This window comes from Hemitrygon akajei, unplaced genomic scaffold (genome assembly GCF_048418815.1).
Source record: "Hemitrygon akajei unplaced genomic scaffold, sHemAka1.3 Scf000096, whole genome shotgun sequence".
In the NCBI taxonomy this organism is placed as follows: Eukaryota; Metazoa; Chordata; class Chondrichthyes; order Myliobatiformes; family Dasyatidae; genus Hemitrygon; species Hemitrygon akajei.
This window is the reverse complement of record NW_027331982.1, coordinates 2,371,035-2,386,709: the sequence shown is the minus strand read 5'-3', so window position 1 is coordinate 2,386,709 and position 15,675 is coordinate 2,371,035. Positions and strand designations below refer to the sequence as shown.

The following is a 15,675-nucleotide window of genomic DNA, read 5'->3' as shown; positions in this document are numbered from 1 at the left end:
AATGTTCCTAAAAATAAGACTCACTGAAATTTAAACATTAAGACAAATATAACGATGTGAGTGAACAAATCTGTAATTGTCCCTCACATGTTACAAAACCTGATATGGGACACAAAGGATCCATCATTCAGTCATGGTCAGATATAAGACACAGGAACAGAATTAGGTGATTCGATCCATCCGGTCTGCCCACCACTCAACCACGGCTGATTTTATTCCAACACCATATTCCTGCCTTCCTCCTGTAACCCTGAAGCTACTTGGAACTATCACAAATATATTAATCTCTGCCATAAATATACCCAAATTGCAGCTTCAGCCAATTTCTGTGGCAACAAATTCCACATGTAAAGGGGTTTTCTTCTTTTTCTTTGTTACTCCGGATGTTAATCAAAATGGCTTCTTCGTTTTGTTAAATATAGCAATGCTTCTTTGTTGCGAGGGAGTACTGGAAGCTTGTTTGGGTTAAAATTTACTGATAACGAGAATTGTATTCCTTTGTAAACCAATTGGGATTAATGTTGTTCTTTCTTCTGAATCTGTAAGCTATTGTTGGCGGGCTTTTGGGGAGTCAGCGCGAGGGGGTGAGAGAGAGAGGACGCGATGCTGTAAACTGGGCGAGGAACGGACCCCAAGCGGGGCTCCGAGGCAGGATGTTCGGCGAGGAGAGGAGACGATGATAGTTGGAGAGGGAGGGAGGGAGATCCCTCCCTCGCGCAGATCTCCCCAAAAGCCCGCCAACAATAGTTTACAGACTCAGAAGGAAGAACAACATTAATCCCAATTGGTTTACAAAGGAATACAATTCTCGTTATCAGTAAATTTTAACCTAAACAGGCTTCCAGCACTCTCTCATAACAAAGAAGCATTCCTACTTTTAACAAAACAAAGAAGCCATTTTAACATACGCATTAACAAAGAAAAAGAAGATGCTCCCTTTACGCACAGATCAGTCACCCTTTACTTAAGATATTCTCCTTCTCTCAATTTTAAGGGAAAGCATCTTTATTCTGAGACTGGGCTTTCAGTTCCCAGACTCTCCGCCTAATGGAAACATCCTCTCCATGTCCACTGTAACCAGGTTTTTCAGCATTCGGTAGGTTTCCTCAAACAAGCACCAACACAGCCCCCACTGTCCTTCTGAACTCCATTGAGCACAGGCCCAGAACCATTGACTAACAGACAGGTGACAGTGAGGGGAAATATCCAAAATGGTTTGAACACTGAACCCCTGGGTCCAATTCTACTGCTGCAAACATTTAATGACCTCCTCTCCATGTGAGGGATGGTATAGGAACTCATTCTCTCCTCAGATTAGCAGTCATTGCCTCCAAAGGAACCCTAGAAACAAACAGCTGAGACCAGACCAGAAATACTCGCTTAACACCTCATAAGCCGGAGCAGCTCGAGCCCCGAGTCCATTTTACCTGGATCGAAATCTGTGATAGGGTCACACGTGCCACTGACCAAACCCAGAATCCTCACACTTCGTCCCCACATCAGGGATTTCCCTACAACCAATGTCCAGCAACCCGAGACTTGTGATTCATTGTGGAAGGAGGAACATTCAGCCCCATCTACAGAAGTACTGACCTGGTCAAATCTCAAAATCTGACAGATCCATATTCCTGGAGTCTGCATCTCAGGAAAACAGCCCAAGCACCAATTTTCCCAGGACTCCCTTGCTGCCGGTAACATGCTGCAGTGTGTAGACCATTCAGAGTTCAAATGCTGACACTCCTGCATCAACCTGTGGCAGAATGGGAACCTGATAAACCTCTGACTGGGCCAGATATTGGGCTGGAAAACCTGGGCGTGGGTCACCAACAGGCAGGGATACGTTTCATGTTGTCTCCAGCAGCTAAACTGAAAGCATTTTATCATTATCCGATTGTTAAATGAGATCTTGCCCAGTACAATTGGCCGTTGCATTTCCTGTGGGCTAACAGGAATAACATGGATTTCATTTCAAATTGAAATTAAATGCTGGAAACTCGGTACATCAGATTGGATCTGTGGAAAGAGAAACTGTGGAAGACCCTATATGTGAACTGATGCTGCCCGATCTGCTGAACGGTTCCAGCATTTTCTCTTTTTACTTTCAATGATGCACAACTATTGACTGATTACAAGATGTTTGTGACGGCCTGAACAGTGTTACACAAATGTTAATGCCCACATACATTAGTTTTGTCTTCATACCAACACAGGGATAATATAGTCGATAAAGTCAATGCTCACAACATCCTCCCCACCCCACTGCTCCTGAGGCCGATGTGTCTCAATGAGGGACCGTGACCAGAGAGCGATAAAAATGAGCAACACTCCCTGCAGGTCACATGGGCTGTTATCCTGGCAACAGAAAAAGTGGCTCTCCAAAAATGACAAAAAAATGAAATAACACACTCACTTTAAATGCTGTCAAGATTAACATTTCGCCATTTTGCCACATTGAAACCAAAATTGTAATTATTGATGCGATACAGACTGACCAGAAATTGACAAAATGGTTGATAGGTCGCACATTCATTAGTTTTCTCTTCAATCCAACACAGGGTTAATACAGTCGACACAGTGAATGCTCACAACATCCTCCCCACCCCACTATCAGTCTTTTCCATCTGCTCCGGAGGCTGCTAACGGTCAATGAGGGGAAATGACCAGAGAGCGATAAAACTGTGCACCACTCCCTGCAGATCCTGTGGCTGGCCCCGGCAACAGGGAAACTACAACTCAAAAATGACCAAAACAGGAAATATCAGACTCAACTGTAAACACTGGGAGTTTCCATCTGGCAAAGATTAACACAGCGGCCGTTTGGTAACTTTGAAACTAAAATTGTAGTGACTGTCTTTATCCTTCCTCATTCTGCATTAAATAAATCCTCTAGCTGTTCAGGTAACAAACACCGAATTCAGAAATAACTCGCAGGAAGAGAGGTTGTCGATATTTATCATCGAGGTGGTGGGATGCAGACTGGACAGAGGTTGAACAAGACGGGCAGGGATTAAGCAGATGGATCGGGTGGGAGAAGGGATCAAGGACAATCACTGATGGCCCTCCAGCAATGCACTGATACTGAATTAACACTACATACTACTATGTACTAAATTGACAAAGAACAGGAACATTGGCATTTACCCTTCTCCCCGAAACAACTTTTATCAACACACCGTAGAAAATATCCCCAGTTTCGGAGTGAAGATCTCACAACCCGGACAGACCCCGGTACGTTTTGTCCAGGAAGCGGGGTGAGACCGCGAGTTCGGGGAAGTTAACGGGACTCACTGCCCAGCATCGGTCTGGACCGGACTCAATACTCACCGCATGGATCTTGTCGGTCCCGCTCCGCAGAGGATCATCCGTTCCACCCCCACCCACCCCCGGCTCCCCGCCCGAGGGGGCGATGAAACTCTCCCGAGCCGGACCCCGCAGAAAATCCGCCGCACCCTACCCGCTTCAACACAGACAAAGTAAAAAATTCACAACCCATCGCGGGGAAGTGAGCATGCGCAGTGTGTTTATTGCGTCATCAGAGAGGGGGCGGGGCCTCGGAGACACACGCAGATGCTGCTGATCTGCCGTAAAACATGATCACGTGATGGTTGAGGTTCTCCCACGTGACCCGGTGACTGTTCCTCGCCCCTCACACGCTGCCCGACATATCGGCCTCATTTTCCACATTATTTCATACTCACAGCTCTCCCATCTCAGACACACGTTTTTGCCCGTTTCTCATTTCGTCGAAGATGAAATTAATTTCCATCTTCTGCAGCCCCGTTGTTCCCCAATCACTCACCTCCCACCCCGTCACTATTTTCACCTTCCCACCCCCCCTCAGCTGAATCCACCTCTCACTCCCCAGCTCTTGCACCATCCCACCCCTCACCTCTTTTCTCTGACTATTTCCCGTCCATTCTCAGTCCAGAGGAAGGGTCTCGGCCCGAAATGTTGGGAAATGGACCACTTCCCTCCACAGATGCCGCCCTACCAACTGAGTTCCTCCGGCAGTTTGAATTTTGGTCTGTATAACCCGTGTTAGTATGGAGAGAGGGATTTTACACCATATTCCAGGTACAATCTCCACAAAACCCAAATAATTGTTAAAGTGATTTTCATTCTTATACCAATAACTCTTGCAATAACTACAATATACCTTGGACCTCCCTCCCTACCCTCTGCACCTCAGTCCATCTCCATGGAATCTCACTCAGGATTTCAATTTGTCCTACAGAAGTGGGTGATCTCATATTTCCCACATTGGGCTCCAGCTGACCTGTTGTTCCCACTCACTGGTTTTGCCTCCGTAACCCTGAAACCTTTTGACAAGAGACACAGAACATAGAACAGTACAGCACAGGAACAGGCCCTGTGGCCCAAAAAGTTGTGCTCAAACTATTCAATTAATCAAATTGCCAACTAAACTAATCCCTAATGCCTACACAATTTTCCATCACGTTCACGTGTCTATCTAAACATCTCTTAAAAGTCCCCAATATATCTGCCGCTACCATCACACCAGGCAGCACATCCCAGCAACCCACCACTCTGTGTAAAAATTCAAAAAGCTGGACATCTACTTTGGGATTTGTTCCACTGTGACGGGAAGTTCAAAGCGGGAGCAAGAGATTAATTCAGTGGGGGGTAACGCCTTCTCAGCTGGTCTGCCTCTGCTGTTGGATGCAACCAGTGATAGACATCACTTCATACCAATGGGAAGAGTGTAACTCCTCTGTTGACTGTGGGGTGGGGTGTGTGGGTGGGTCAGGTAGTTTTTACCTCAGCCGGTAAAGTTCAACCGTCTCAGCGCCAATGTGACATAAGGAATTGCACACGTGATGTCAGATCCTGGTGTGGGAAACCCACACATGTCATCAGGCATGTGGGGGTGCAAAGTGACATCAGCTCCAGGTGTGGGGAATCCACACGTCTCATCAGGCATGTGGGGGTACAGAGTGATGTCACGTGTCGGTGAGAACTTGTTTTCAAAAGCTGTTCAATGGACATTTTTAATGATTTCAGGAGGACAATGAAGGAAATTTAACAGGCTTCATCACTGAATCTTGTATTGTATGAGATTAAGTCTCCTGCTATGTGCCCGGCTTTGCCATGTTGTTGATGGAGTGGGCGTCGTGGCCCTTTTCTCGAACTGGGTAACAAAACCCCAAACGCTTCTGGGGAAAACTTTGCAGGGTGATCAGGTGTGGGGTGGGTCAGTCAATGCAGTATCCTGTCGTTTACAATTTCATAAAGAGTGGTTTTACTGATGTAAACTGGAATTGCTAGCAGTGTAAACACAGATTCTTATCAGTTAACAGAAGGCCTCTCATCCCTGCAGTCTGCGTCTCCTGGTAAACTAAAAACTCTGACAATGTGGACCACAGATACTCCTTCCTCTAAGTCAGTGTATCATTCAAACAGCTGATTGCTGAGATGCACTATATTTGTTGGTCAGTGAAGTTCCCCCAGATATAGTTCGATGGATTTGTTGGGGAGTTCTGGGATGTCACAGTGAAATGACGGATCAGCCAAACCCTCTGACCTCCGGAGGTTCCACGGGGACCTCCTGCAAATCGCAGCACAGTGCCAATTCCAGCTGATGGCGGTAGTATACCTGTTCAGGAGGGGTGAGGAAGGGGTCTGATCACGGGTTTGTGTAAATTGAGTGTTAGTATCTGTTGAATGTATGTATTGGGGAGCACTTCGGATCTAGTGATCACAATACCATTAGTTTCAATATAATTATGGAGAAGAATAGGACTGGACCCAGGGTTGAGATTTGTGATTGAAGAAAGGTTAACTTTGATGAGAAGCAAGAGGATTTAGAAGGAGTGGATTGGGACAATTTGTTTTATGGGAAGGATGTAATAGAGAAATGGAAGTCATTAAAAGGTGAAAATTTGAGGGTAGAGAACCTTTATGTTCCTGCTAGGTTGAAAGGAATGGTTAAAAGTTTGAGAGCACCATGGTTTTCAAGGGATATTGGAAACTTGGTTCGGAAAAAGAGGGAGATCTACAATAAATATAGGTAGCATGGAGTAAATTAGGTGCTCGAGGAATATAAAGAATGTAAAAAGAATTTTAAGAAAGAAATTAGAAAAGCTAAAAGAAGATGAGAGGTTGTTTTTGCAAGTAAAGTGAAAATAAATCCGAAGGGTTTCTACAGTTATATTAATAGCAAAAGGATAGTGAGGGATAAAATTGGTCCCTTAGAGAATCAGTGTGGACAGCTATGTGTGGAGCCGAAAGAGATGGGGGTAGATTTTGAACAATTTATTTTCTTCTGTATTCACTAAGGAGAAGGATATTGAATTGTGTAAAGTAAGGGAAACAAGTAGGGAAGTTATGGAAACTATGACCATTAAAGAGGAGGAATTACTGGCGCTTTTAAGGAATATAGAGTGAATACATTTCTGGGTCCTGACAGGATATTCCCTAGGACATTGAGGAAAGTTAGTGTAGAAATAGTAGGGGCTCTGACAGAAATATTTCAAATGTCATTAGAAACGGGGATGATGCCGGAGGATTGGCATATTGTCCATGTGTTTCCATTGTTTAAGAAGGGTTCTAAGAGAAAACCTAGCAATTATAGGCCTGTCAGTTTGACGTCAGTGGTGGGTAAATTAATGGAAAGTATTCTTAGAGATGGTATATATAATTCTCTGGATAGACAGGGTCTGATTAGGAAAAGTCAGTATGGATTTGTGCGTGGAAAGTCATGTTTGACAAACCTTATGGAAATTTTGAAGAGGTTACGAGGAAAGTTGACCATGGTAAACCAGTGGATGTTGTCTATATGAACTTCCGTAAGGCCTTTGACAAGGTGCCGCACGGAAGGTTAGTTAGGAAGGTTCAATCGTTAGGTATTAATATTGAAGTAGGAAAAATGGATTCAACAGTGGCTGGACGGGAGATGCATGAGAGTAGTGGTGGATAACTGTTTGTCAGGTTGGAGGCCGATGACTAGTGGTGTGCCTCAGGGATCTGTACTGGGTCCGATGTTGTTTGTCATATACATTAATGATCTGGATGATGGGGTGGTAAATTGGATTTGTAAGTATGCAGATGATACTAAGGTAGGTGTCGTTGTGGATAATGAAGTAGGTTTTCAAAGCTTGCAGAGAGATTTAGGCCAGTCAGAGGAGTGGGCTGAATGATGGCAGATGGAGTTTAATGCTGATAAGCGTGAGGTGCTACATTTTAGTAGGAATAATCCAAATAGGACATACATGGTAAATGGTAGGGCATTGAAGAATGCAGTAGAACAGAGTGATCTAGGAATAATCGTGCCTAGTTCGCTGAAAGTGGAATCTCATGTGGATAGGGTGGTGAAGAAAGCTTTTGGTATGCTGGCCTTTATAAATCAGTGCATTGAGTATAGGAGTTGGGATGTAATGTTAAAATTGTACAAGGCATTGGTAAGGGCATTTGGAGTATTGTGTACAGTTCTGGTCAGCGAATTATAGGAAAGATTTCAACAAAATAGAGAGAGTACAGCAAAGATTTACTAGAATTTTACCTGTGTTTCAGCACTTAAGTTACAGGAAAAGGTTGAACAAGTTCGGTCTTTACTCTTCGGAGCATAGAAGGTTGAGGGGGGACTTGATAGAGGTATTTAACATTATGAGGGGGATAGATCGAGTTGACGTGGATAGGCTTTTTTTCCGTTGAGAGTAGGGGAGATTCAAACAAGATGACATGAGTTGAGAGTTAGGGGGCAGAAGTTTAAGGGTAACATGAGGGGGAATTTCTTTATTCAGAGAGTGGTAGCTGTGTGGAACGAGCTTCCAGTAGAAGTGGTAGAGGCAGGTTCGGTGTTGTCATTTAAAGTAAAATTGGATAGGTATATGGACAGGAAAGGAATGGAGGGTTATGGGCTGAGTGCGGGCCAGTGGGACAAGGTAAGAGTAAGCATTTGGCATGGACTAGAAGGGCCGAGATGGCCTGTTTCTGTGCTGTAATTGTTATATGGTTATATGGTAAGTTGCAGCGAAAGTGGGCGGGTCCAAGCCAGACAGCTGCAGAGTCCATCCATCTGTTCTTGCAGATCTGTATTTAGTTTTGTGCCCAAGACGAGACTGTGGGGTCAATTAGTTGTGGTTCCCCAAGCTGGAAAGGAGGATGTGGGTGATGTGGATCGGTTTACGTGTGTGGGTGTGGGGTAAATGGTGGAAAGGGTATGGGGCCATTTGCAGGATGGAGGGAGGTAGGGGATGTGGGGTATCAGACACAGCATAACATGGGAGGATGGGTCCCAGGGCAAACTGAGTTGTAAAGAAGGGATGAGTTGGTCCATTGAATCATACAGGATCAGACCTTTCAGGAAGCAACAGTTCCCTTTGCACGTTAATTACTGACTAATCTTCCTGAACGTTGTGTTTGTGACAGAGCCCCAGTGTCTGGGAACAGCTAAATGGCAGGACGCAGAGGGTGATGGGGAGAGGCTGTTTATTGGACTCCAGGCCAGTGCTTCGTGATGTTCCTCATGGTTATACCTATTGTTACTTGTCATCTATATCAATCATTTGGTTGGGAATATATAGGGTATAGGTAGTAAGTTTGAACATGGAACATAGAAACCAACAGCACATTGCAGGTCTTTTGGCTCACAATGTTCTGCTGACTATGTAACCTGCTCCAGACACTGTCTATAATTACCCAACTGCATAACACTATTTTTCTGAGCTCCATGTACCTATCTAATAGTCTCTTAAAATACCCTATTGTATCTGCCTCCACCACCGTCGCCAGCAATGCCTTCCAGACCCACCACTCTGTGTGGAGAAATTCCCTTGACATCCCCCCTCTACCTTCCTCCAAGCACCTTAAAACTATAGCCCCTCATGTCAGTCATGACATTTTCAGCCCTGGGAAAAAGCCTCTGGCTATCCACATGGTCAATACACCTCTATCAGGTCACCTCTCATTCTCCGTCACTCCAAGGAGAAAAGGCCAGGCAAGTTTGTAGCAGGTAAGTTTAAAGAATTACATTTTTGAAAGATATTAAGTCTAAACTCTCCACTTTGTTTCCATCTCCCCACTCAGAAGTGACGAAAAGCTACTTCACAAGATGCAAGACCTTGAAATGAGCAAATACTGAAGGAATGGGAGTGACTTTAATGAGCTGGGATACTGACAGCACATTGCCAGAGCTGAAGTGATTGTAACTGGGTCTGACAGAGGCATAACTGGTACTTCTGAGCACATTCAGTCTCACCCCAACTATTTCCTACCCTTCTTTGTGCAGGTATGGAATATCTAAAGGACCAGTGTTGGAGTAAATGAGACTCACCAAACTTTCTGCTGACTGAATCAATGGAAACCCTGAGTCAGAAGCGTTCTCTCCAGTTGATGCTCTCAGTCCTCGGGTTGGTTCACTTGTTGATCTTCCCTGGTCCTCAGTTCTGGTTTGCTTCCAGTTGTGGGCTTTTCTTCCAGTAAATCTCTCACCGCTGATCTAGCTTGAACATGAAAAATAATGAAGCACATTATCAACACAAAGGAGAACAAAACATTACTGCTCAATGTTCCTAAAAATAAAACTCACTGACATTTAAACATTGAAGACAAATATAATGATCTGAGTGAACAAATCTGTAATTGTTCCACACATCACAAAACAATATGGGATAAGGAGGAGCCATCATTCAGTCAGGAACAGAATTAGGTGATTTGATCCATCTGGTCTGCCCCACCATTTAACCATGGCTGATTTACATTCCAACACCATATTCCTGCCTTCCTCCTGTAATCCTGAAGCTACTAGAACAAACACAAATATATTAACCTTTGCCATAAATATACCCCAATAACAGCTTCATCCACCCTCTGTGGCAACAAATTCCACAGATCAGCCACCCTTTACTTGATATTCTCCTCATCTCAATTTTAAAGGGAATCTTCTTTATTCGGAGACTTGTGTTCTCAGATCCCAGACTCTCCATCAAATGGAAGCATCCTCTCCAGGATGTCCACCGTATCCAGGCTTTTCAGCATTCAGTAGGTTTCCTTGAACAAGCACACCCTCACCCCCACTGTCCCTCAGAACTCCGTTGAGCACAGGCCTAGACCATTGACGAACAGACAGGTGACAGTGAGGGGTAATTTCCAATACGCTTTGAACATTGAACCCCGGGTCCAATTCTACTGCTACAAACATTACTGACCATCTCTCCATGTGAGGGATGGTATAGGAACTCATTCTCTCCTCAGATTAGAACTCATTGACTCCAAAGGACATCCAGAAACAAGCATCTGACCACAGACCATAAATACTCGCTCAACACCTCATGAGCCTGAGCAGCTCGATCCCCAGCTCCATTTCACCAGTGGTCAAAATGTGTGATTGGGTCACACAGCTGAACGTGCCACTTACCTCGCACATCGTCCCCACATCAGGGATTTCCCCACAACCAATGTCCAGCAACCCGAGACTTCTGATTCATTGTGGAAGGAGGAATATCCAACCCCATCTACTGAAGTACTGAACTGGTCAAATCCCCAAATATTGGACAGTTCCATATTCCTGGAGTCCTACATACGGGATTACAGTCCAAGCACCAATTCCCCAGGACTCTTGCTGCTGATAACATGCTGCAGTGTGTCGGCCATTCAGAGTTCAAAAATTAACACTCCTACATCAACCTGTGGCAGAATGGGAAGCTGATAATCCGCGACTGGAGCAGATATTGGGCTGGAAAACCTGGGCGCGGGTCACCAGCAGGCAGGGATACGTTTCACGTTGTCTCCAGCAGATAAACTGAAAGCATTTTATCATTGTCCGATTGTTAAATGAGATTTTCCCCAGCGCAATTGGCCGTCACATTTTCTGTGGGCTAACAGGAATAACAGGCATTTCATTTCAATTGAAATAAATTCTGGAAACTCGGTACATCAGATTGGATCTATGGAAAGAGAAACTGTGGAAGACCCAGTATAATCTGATGAACGGTTCCAGCATTTTCTCTTTTCACTTTAAATGTGCACAACTATTGACTAATTACAAGATGTTTGTGACGGCCTGAACAAAGTTGCACAAATTTAAGTCCCACATTCATTAGTTTTCTCTGCATTCCAACACAGGGTTAATACAGTCGACACAGTGAATGCTCACAACATCCTCCCACCCCAGTATCAGTCTGTTCCATCTGCTCCCGAGGCCACTAACTCTCAATGAGGGGAAGTGACCGGAGAGCGATAAAAATGTTCACCACTCCCTGCAGATCCTGTGGCTGTTCCTGGGCAACAGGAAAAATGCCTCTCAAACATGACCAAAACAGGAAATATCGGACTCAACTTTAAACATTGAGAGTCACCGTCAGACAAAGATTAACACAGCGGCCATTTGGTAACTTTCAAACTAAAATTGTGGTGATTGTCTTTATCCTTCCACATTCTGCATTAGATAAATCCTCTGGTAGTTCCAGGTAACAAACTCCGATTTCAGAAATAACTCCGTGAGGCAAAAGACTTCACAATGAAGACAACGGTAGAAGAGAGGTTGTCGATATTTATCATCGAGGTGGTGGGATGCAGGCTGGACAGAGGTTGAACCAGATGGGCAGGATTAAGCAGATGGAACGGGTGGGAGAAGGGATCAAGGACAATCACTGATGGCCCTCCAGCAATACACAGACACTGAATTAACAGTACATACTACTATGTACCAAAATGACAAAGATAGAGCAACAGGAACTTTGGCATTTACCCTTCTCCCCCAAAACAAGCTTTTATCAAAACATCATAGAAAATATCCCCAGATTCGATGTGAAGGTCTCACAACCCGGACCGACCCCAGTAGGTTTTGTCCAGGAAGCGGGGTGAGACCGCGAGTTCCGGGGAAGTTAACGGGACTCACTGCCCAGCATCGGTCGGGATCGGACTCAATACTCACGGTATGGATCTTGTCGGTCTCGCTCCGCAGAGAATAATCTGACCCTCCGGCTCCCTGCCCGAGGGGGGCGAGGACCCTCTCCCGATCCGGATCCGTAGATCCGCCGCTCCGGACTCGCTTCAACACAAAGAAAAGAAAATCACTGCCCAGCCCGGGAATGTGAGCATGCGCAGTGTGCCTATTGCGTCATCAGAGCGTGGGCGGGGCCTCGGAGACAAACCCGCAGAAGCTGCCGATTCAAGTCAAGTCACTTTTATTGTCATTTCGACCATAACTGCTGGTACAGTACACAGTAAAAATGAGACGACGTTTTTTCAGGACCATGGTGTTACATAACACAGTACAAAAACTGGACTGAACCACATAAAAAATAACACAGAAAAGAAAAAAAAACTACACCAGACCACAGACCTATCCAGGACTGCATAAAGTGCACAAAACAGTGCAGGCATTACAATAAATAATAACAAGACAATAGGGCAGTAAGGTGACTGTTCCAGGCTCTGGATATTGAGGAGTCCGATAGCTTGGGGGAAGAAACTGTTACATAGTCTGGTTGTGAGAGCCCGAATGCTTCGGAGCCTTTTCCCAGATGGCAGGAGGGAGAAGAGATTGTATGAGGGGTGCATGGGGTCCTTCATAATGCTGTTTCCTTTGCGGATGCAGCGTGTAGTGTAAATGTCCGTAATGGCGGGAAAGAGAGACCCCGATGATCTTCTCAGCTGACCTCACTATCCGCTGCAGGGTCTTGCGATCCGAAATGGTGCAATTTCCGAACCAGGCAGTGATGCAGCTGCTCAGGATGCTCTCAATACAACCCCTGTAGAATGTGATGAGGATGTGGGGTGGGAGATGGACTTTCCTCAGCCTTTGCAGAAAGTAGAGACGCTGCTGGGCTTTCTTTGCTATGGAGCTGGTGTTGAGGGACCAGGTGAGATTCTCCGCCAGGTGAACACCAAGAAATTTGGTGCTCTAACGATCTCTACCGAGGAGCCGTCGATGTTCAGCGGGGAGGGGTTGCTCCGTGCCCTCCTGAAGTCAAACAACCATCTCTTTAGTTTTGTTCACATTAAGAGACAGGTTGTTGGTTCTGCACCAGTCCGTTAGCCGCTGCACCTCCTCTCTGTAAGCTGACTCGTCGTTCTTTCTGATGGAGACTCACCACGGTCGTGTCTCAGTGAACTTGATGATGTTGTTCGAGCTGTGTGTTGCAGCACAGTCGTGGGTCAGCAGAGTGAACAGCAGTGGACTGAGCACACAGCCCTGGGGAGCCCCCATTCTGTGTGATAGTGTTGGAGATGCTGATCCCGATCCGGACTGACTGAGGTCTCCCAGTCATGAAGTCTAGGATCCAGTTACAGCGGGAGGTGTTCAGGCCCAGTAAATTCAGCTTTCCAGTCGGTTTCTGAGGATGATTGTGTCGAATGCTGAACTGAAGTCTATGAACAGCTTCCGAACGTACGTGTCGCTTTTGTCCAGGTGGGCCGATCTGCCAAGATGATCATCACTAATCAAATTCACTGACATTTCTCAGGTCCTGTTGAATTTATTGCCAAGTGCACAAGTACGGGAAGGCACAGGGACAGAGAAACACTGACTTGTGGTAGCATCACAGCCAAGTACATTCAGATAACCCACGGAACACAAATCATACGATTCTCTGTCAGTAGCAATCTGTAAATATGTTTTATGTCATTAACAATGTATAAAATACATTGTGTCATGATCAATATTAAAATGTGCATTTTGTGTCAATAACAGACTTGGAAATGTTGAATGTGCTCCCTGTCTCCATTCCTCCTGTAATCCACAACCAGCTCCTGTGTTTTTGTCACAATGAGGGAGAGGTTGTTTTCTTGACACCACTGTGTCGGGGTGATGACTTCTTCTCTGTCGGCTGCCTCGTTATTGTTTGAAATAAGGACAGTCAGTGTAGTGTCGTCAGCAAATTTAATTAGCAGATTGGAGCTGTGGGTGGCGACAAAAGTCATGGGAATACAGGGAGTAAAGGAGGGGGCAAGGAGACACCCCTCTGGGGTATCTGTGCTGAAGGTGAGAGAGACAGAGGTGAGGGAGCCCACTCTTACACGTCGAGCTGCCGATCTGCGGAACAACGTGAGCAGGAAACTGGATCACGTGACGGGTGAAGGGTCTCTCACCCCAGGCAGTGACTCCAGCTGCCCATTACTCTGTGGAAAGAAGCAAACGCCGCTCACATCTCCTCTCACCTTGAATGTATTAGACATTTCAACCCCCAGGAAAAATATATCGTCTGTCCACTCTATCTATTCCTCTCCTCATCTTATAAGCGTCCATCCAGTCGCACCCCAGCCTGCGCCGCTCTGGAGAAAACAACACAAGTTTGTCCAGCCTCTCGTTATAGCTCATGCCCTCTAATCCAGGCAGTGTCCTGGTAAACCTCTTCTGCGCCCTCTCCAAAGCCCCGACATCCTTCCGAGAATGGGGGAGACCAGAACTGTATGAAACACTCCAGATGTGGTCTAACTAGTTTTATAAAACTGTGTTACGAACTGAAACGTTTTAGAAACGAACCAGCAGCAATAGAGTTCACACTGGAGTCTGGTTTTGATGTTAAAACCACTCTCTTTATTAGTATCTACTTATAATATAGTAACTTAACGAAATAAAGGGAAGTTAACAGTGTTATGTGTATATATGTGTAAATATAACTCCCAGACTATCGAGCCTGAGGGAACAAAGCTCAGAGTCTTGAGATGGTAAAGTAGGAAAGTTCAGTAATCCACGGAATAAATCATGGGAGAGAGATATATGTAATCCAGGGTGAAACGTAGAGAAAAGGCCGTTACATCAAAATAACCGTCGACGATGTTCTTATTCGTTGAATCCGTCCACATACGAGTTATCAGCGAAAGTGACCTGTCACGGAATACCGTCTTCCAGGGGTTACCACACAACATACTCAGGCAAGGATTAACACAAGATATTCCACAATCCACTCCTATGGATTATACGAAGTGACAGCCACACACGTTCGTTGTGGTTCCGTGTACCGATGTTCAACCCACTCTTGTGGGCATAGGAGAGTTCCAAGCCTCAGCTGAAACTAACTGAAGCGATCAGCTTTTCCAGTCTCTCTCTGTCTCTCTCTCTCTCTCTCTCTCTCTCTCTCTCTCTCTCTCTCTCTCTCTCTCTCTCTCTCTCTCTCTCTCTCTCTCTCTCTCTCCTCTCTCTCTCTCTCTCTCCTCTCTCCTCTCTCTCTCTCTCTCTCTCTCTCTCTCTCTCTCTCTCTCTCTCTCTCTCTCTCTCTCTCTCTCTCTCTCTCTCTCTCTCTCTCTCTCTCTCTCTCTCTCTCCAACACAACTTCCCGACTTTTGAACTCAGTGCTTCAACTAATAAAGACAACCATGTAATTTGCCTTCTTAACCACCCGATCAATCGGTGCAGTCTCTCTCAGGGAGTCTAAGATCCCTCTGATCATCGCCACTGTTCAGGGTTTCGCATTTAACAGTGTACTGTCGCATACGTTCGACCTACCGAGCTGCCAAGGTGATCATCATTAATCAAATCTCACTGAGATTTCTCAGGTCCTGTTGAATTTATTACCAAGTGCACAAGTACAGGAAGGTACAGGTACAGAGAAACACTGACTTGTGGCAGCATCACAGGCAAGTACATTCAGTTAACACACGGAACACAAATTATACGATTCTCTCTCAGTAACAATCTGTAAATATGTTTTATGTCATTAACAATATATAAAACACATTGTGTCATGATCAATATTAAAATGTGCATTTTGT

General features: G+C 45.2%; 1 protein-coding gene across 5 annotated transcripts in view; it reads right to left on the bottom strand.

Moving 5' to 3' along the window:
- Positions 1-11,987, bottom strand: part of LOC140723011 (NACHT, LRR and PYD domains-containing protein 3-like) — a 33,292-nt gene extending 21,305 nt beyond the window's left edge. For 2 of the 5 annotated variants that reach the window (XM_073037642.1, XM_073037645.1), the window contains exons 1-2: positions 11,894-11,987; positions 9,293-9,461 (exon numbers count right to left, since the gene is read on the bottom strand). The gene's annotated coding sequence lies outside the window, so the exon portion shown is untranslated. Of the gene's footprint in view, positions 1-3,324; positions 3,446-9,292; positions 9,462-11,893 lie in introns of those variants that run through there. The other 3 variants (XM_073037644.1, XM_073037646.1, XM_073037647.1) reach the window with 3 other exon arrangements.
- Positions 11,988-15,675: the final 3,688 nt, after the last annotated feature.